We start from the raw sequence: 6000 nt of genomic DNA, 5'->3' as shown, positions 1-6000 counted from the left end.
CCACCCCAAAATTGTTAATGCTCATACAATCCAGTAAAGTAAAAAATATATACATGGAAATCAGTTGCATTTCTATACACTAACAATGAGACAGAAGAGAAATTAAGGAATCCCGTTTACAACTGCACCAAAAACCATAAGATACCTAGGAATAAACCTAACCAAAGTAGTAAATGATCTGTACTCTGCAAACTATAAAACACCCTTGAAAGAAATTGAGGAAGACACAAAGAAATGGAAAGATGTTCCATGCTCATGGATTGGAAGAATAAATATTGTTAAAATGTTTATGCTACCTAGAGCAATCTATACAGTCAATGCAATCCCTATCAAAATACCATAAATATTTTTTGCAGAGCTGGAACAAATAATCCTAAAATTTGTATGGAACCAGAAAAGACCTTGAATAACCAAAGGAAAGTTGAAAAACAAAAGCTGCTGGCATCACAATTCTGGACATCAAGCTCTATTACAAATCTGTAATCATCAAGACAGTATGGCACGATATTGGACACATAGATCAATGGAACAGAACAGAGAACCAAGAAATGGGCCCTCAACCATATGGTCAACTAATCTTCAACAAAGCAAGAAAGAATATCCAATGGAAAAAAAAGTCTTTTAACAAATGGTGTTGGGAAAATTGGACAGCCACATGCAGAAAAATGAAACAACCATTTTCTAATGTCATACACAAAAATAAACTCAAAATGGATGAAAGACCTAAATGTAAGACAGGAATCCATCAAAATCCTAGAGAAAACACAGGCAGCAACCTCTTCGACCTCAACTGCAGTAACTTCTGGTTAGACACGTCTCCAAAGGCAACAGAAACAAAAACAAAAATGAACTATTGAGACATCCTCAAGATAAAAAGCTTTTGCACAGCAAAGGAAACAGTCGACAAAACCAAAAGACAACCTAGAGAATGGAAGATTTTTGCAAATGTATTATCAGATAAAGGGTTAGTATCCAAAATCTATAAAGAACTTATCAAACTCAGTACCCAAGGAACAAATAATCCAATCAAGAAATGGGCAGAAGACATGAACAGACCGTTCTCCAAAGAAGACCTACAAGTGGCCAAAAGAAACATGAATAAATGCTCAACATCACTCATCATCAGGGCAATACAAATCAAAACCACAATGAGATACCACCTCACACCAGTCAGAATGGCTAAAATTAACAAGTCAGGAAACAACAAATGTTGGCAAGGATGTGGAGAAAGGGAAACCCTCTTACACTGCTACATTGCTGGCAGGAATGCAAGCTGGTACAGCCACTCTGGAAAACAGTATTGAGGTTCCTCAAAAAGTTAAAATACAGCTACCTTATGACCCAGCAATTGTACTACTAGGTATATACCAGAAAGATACAAATGTAGTGATCCAAAAGGCCACCTGCACCCTAATGTTTATGGCAATGTTCCACAATAGCCAAACTATGGAAAGAACCCAGAGTCCATTGATCATTCTCCAGAATAGACTACATGTTAGGCCACAAAACAAGCCTCAATGAATTTAAGAAGACTGAAATCCTATCATGCATCTTTTCCAACCACAGTAGTATGGAATTAGAAATCACAAGAAAAAACCTGGAAATAACAAAAACACTTACAGGCTCAACATGATACCATACCATATCAACACAAGGATGGATAAAAATTATATCTCAATAGATGCAGAAAAAGCAGTTGAGAAAATTCAGCATCTACTCATGGTGAAATCTCTCAACAAAGTAGTTTGAAGGAACATATCCCAATATAATAAATGTCATAATAAACAGCTAGTGGGTCAATGAAGTGATCAAAAAGGAAATTTAAAAACTACACGGAGACAAATTAAAATGAAAAATACAGTCGTCCAAAATCTTTGGGAAGCAGCAAAAACAGTTCTAAGAGAAAAATATATAGTGATATAGGCCTACCTCAAAAAACAAGAAAAAGCTCAAATAAACAATAAACTATTATACCTAAAGGAACTAGAAAAAGAACAACAAACAAAGCCTAAAGTGAATAGAAGAAAGGAAATAATGATCAGAGTAGAAATAAATGAAATAGAGGCAAAAAAAAAAAAAAAAAAAGGAAAGCAAGATTGGTTCTCTGAAAGGAGAAACAAATTTGACCCCTTATCCAGACTCAAGTCAAAAATGAGAAAGGACCTAAATAAAATCAGAAATAAGGAGTGAGTCTGACAGCACACATATAGAAAGGATTAAAAGAAAATACTATGAAAAAGTATATGCCAACAAACTGGACAACCTAGAAGAAATAAATAAATTCCTAGAAGCATGCACTCTCAAAACTGAATCAGGAAGAAATAGGAAATTGGAACAGACTGATCACAAGTAATGATACTGAATTAGTGATTAAAAAAAAAAAACTACCAAAAAAATTTAAGTCCTGGACTAGACGGATTCCCAGGGGAATTCTACCGGACCTTTTTTTCCCTTATTTTTTTTAAGAGAGAAAAGGCAGGGCAGGTGGGGGAGAGGGAGAGAGAAAGAGAGTCCCAAGTAGACTCAATGCCCAGTGCAGAACCCAACATGGGGGGCGCCTGGGTGGCTCAGTTGGTTAAGCGACTGCCTTCGGCTCAGGTCATGATCCTGGAGTCCTGGGATCGAGTCCCACATTGGGCTCCCTGCTCAGCAGGGAGTCTGCTTCTCCCTCTGACCCTCTTCCCTCTCGTGCTCTCTATCTCTCATTCTCTGTCTCTCAAATAAATAAAATCTTTAAAAAAAAAAAAAAAAAAAAAAAAAAGAACCCAACATGGGACTCGATCTCACAACTCTGAGATGGAAGTCCCAGCCACAGCAGTCAGACCAAAAAAAAACAAAAAACAGGGCGCCTGGGTGGCTCAGATGGTTAAGTGTCTGCCTTCGGCTCAGGTCATGATCCCAGGGTCCTGGGATCAAGTCCCGCATCAGGCTCCCTGCTCCTTGGGAGCCTGCTTCTCCCTCTGCCTCTCTCTCTCTCTCTCTCTCTGTCTGTCTCTCATGAATAAATAAATAAAATCTTTAAAAAAAATAGGCATCCATATTGGTAAAGAATTTAAACTGTCACTAATTGCAGATGACATGGTACTATACATAGGAAACACTAAGGACTCCACAGAAACTACTAACTAGAAGTAATAAATAGTCAGTAAAGTGGCAGAATACAAAATTATACCCCCAAACTGGGAGCATTTCTTTACACTAATAATGAAAAGCAGAAACATCATTAAAAACACCACCACCACTACCACCATTTACAATTGCACTAGAAAAAGTATAATACCTGGGAACAAACTTAACCAAAGAGGTGAAAGACCAGTATTTGGACGATTATAAAACACTGATGGAAGAAACTGAAGATGACACAAATAGAAAGATATTCCATGCTCATGGATTGGGACAACAAATTTTGTTAAATGTGCACATTATCCAAAGCAATCTATAGATTATATGCAATCCTTATCAAAATACCAACAGCATTTTTCACAAAACTAGGGCAAATAATACTAAAATTTGTATGGAACCACAAAAGACCCCAGATAACAAAAGCAGTCTTGGAAAAAAACTGGAGGTATCACAATCCCAGATTTCATATACTACAAAGCTGTAGTAAATAAAACAGTATGGTACTGGCACAAAAATATACAAATTGATCAATGAAACAGAATAGAGACCCCAGAAATAAACCCACACTTGTATGGTCAATCTATGACAAAGGAGGCAAGAATATACAATAGGGAAATGACCTTCTCTTCAATAAATGGTGCTGAGAAAACTGGACAGCTACATGTAAAAGAATGAGACTGGGGGTGCCTAGGTGGCTCGCTGTCTCTCTGTCAAAATAAATAAAATCTTAAAAAAAAAAAAAAAAGGAGACCGGACCACTTTTTTTTTTTTTTAAAGATTTTACTTATTTATTTGTCAGAGAGAGAGACAGCAAGAGAGGGAACACAAGCAGGGGGAGTGGGAGAGGGAGAAGCAGGCTCCCCACTGGGCAAGGAGCCTGATGAGGGACTTGATCCCAGGACCTTGGGATCATGACCTGAGCTGAAGGCAGATGCTTAACTGACTGGGCCACTCAGGCATCCTGAGACTGGACCACTTTGTAACACCATACACACAAATAAGCTTGGATGAGTGACCTAAGTGTGAGACCCAAAACCAGAAAAATCCTAGAAGAGAATATAGGCAGTATTTTGTCTGACACTGAGGTAGCAACATTATTCTAGATAGGCCTCCTAAGGCAAGGGAAATAAAAGCAAGAATAAACTATTGGGACTACATCAAAATATTAAAAACAAAAAACTTGCACAGCAAAGGAAACCATCAAAAAAAGGGAACTTACTGAATAGAAGATAGCATTTGCAAATGATACATCTGACAAGAGATTAATATCCAAAATATATAAGGAACTTATTCCACTCAATACCCAAAAAACCCCAAACAATCCGATTTAAAAAATGGGCCGGAAAAAATAGGCATTTTTTCCAAAGAAAACATACAGTCAGCCACAAACACATGAAAAGATGTGCAGCATCACTAATCATCAGGGAAATGCAAATCAAAACCTCAATGAGATATCACCTTACACTGGTTAGAATGGCTACAATAAAAAAAGACAAGAGATTACAAGTGTTGGTGAGGATCTTGAGGAAAAGGGCCCCTGTGCACTGATTGTGGGAACACAAATATTGGTGCAGCCACTGTGGAAAATAGTATGGAGGTTCTACAAAATTTAAAGATAGAAATACCACATGACCCAATAATTCCACTACTGGGGATTTATACAAGGTAAACAAATGCTAATTTGAAAAGACATATGCACCCCTTTATTGTTTTTTAAGATTTTATTTATTTATTTGAGAGAGAGAGAAAGAGAGAGAGCGAGCACATGAGAGGGGGAAGGGTCAGAGGGAGAAGCAGACTCCCTGCTGAGCAGGGAGCCTGATGCGGAACTTGATCCTGAGACTCCAGGATCATGACCTGAGCCAAAAGCAGTCACTCAACCAACTGAGCCACCCAGGCGCCCCACCCCTTTGTTTATTGTGGCATTATGTACACTAACCAAGACATGCAAGCAACCTAAGTGCCCATCAATAGATGAATGGTTAAGAAAAATTTTGGTCTATGTATACACAATGGAATATTATGCAGCTATAACAACTGATGAGATTGTGTCATTTGAGACAACATGGAGGGTATTATGCTAAGTGAAATATGTCTGACTAAGAATACCATATAATTTCACTCATGTGGAATCTGAAACAACAGCAAGAAAATATTAATAAACAAAAAAACAGAATTAGACCTGTAAATACAAAGAACTAATTTTTGCCAGGGGAATGTGGAACTGGAGGATGGAAAAATTTGTATAGGAGTGGGATATATAGAATTCCACTTATGGAATGAATAAGTCATGGGAATAAATGCCTAGCATAAGGAATATAATCTTTCACATTTTATTAGTATTTTATGGTAGTAAATGGCAGCTACACTTGTTTTGAGACTAGCATAATGTATAAGCTTTTCAAATCATACACATACACAGAGTTGAACAACTGCCATATATTAAATTTGTTAATTGACCATGAATTGCATAGGAAACACTGTCTTTAGAATGTTAGTGTTCCATGACAGAAATATACGTGTATTTGACTTGTGAAAATTTGAAATCTTCTAGAGAAGGTACACTGAGGTTGGTAATTGTATAAAAATATACCTGATGGAGAAAAAAGGAAGTTGATTCTAAGCTAAGGGTACAAAAGTTTATAACAAATACTTAATGATGAAATGGGCTACCATAATAGAGACATCAGTAGAAATTTTATTGCAACTTAACACCAAGGTTGATGGAGTTGGTTATTAGACATAGATGGTGAGTGAATGTATGCTAAGCCAAGAAATACTGAGTTTATACTGAAAGTGATGTAAGTCAATATTAGATTTTAAATACTGCAGTTTCAAAATCTGACTTATTTATTTCCTATGTATTCAACAGATATG

This window comes from Zalophus californianus, chromosome 1 (genome assembly GCF_009762305.2).
Source record: "Zalophus californianus isolate mZalCal1 chromosome 1, mZalCal1.pri.v2, whole genome shotgun sequence".
Classification (NCBI taxonomy): Eukaryota; Metazoa; Chordata; class Mammalia; order Carnivora; family Otariidae; genus Zalophus; species Zalophus californianus.
The sequence above is the reverse complement of the archived record's forward strand: the minus strand, read 5'-3'. Positions refer to the sequence as shown.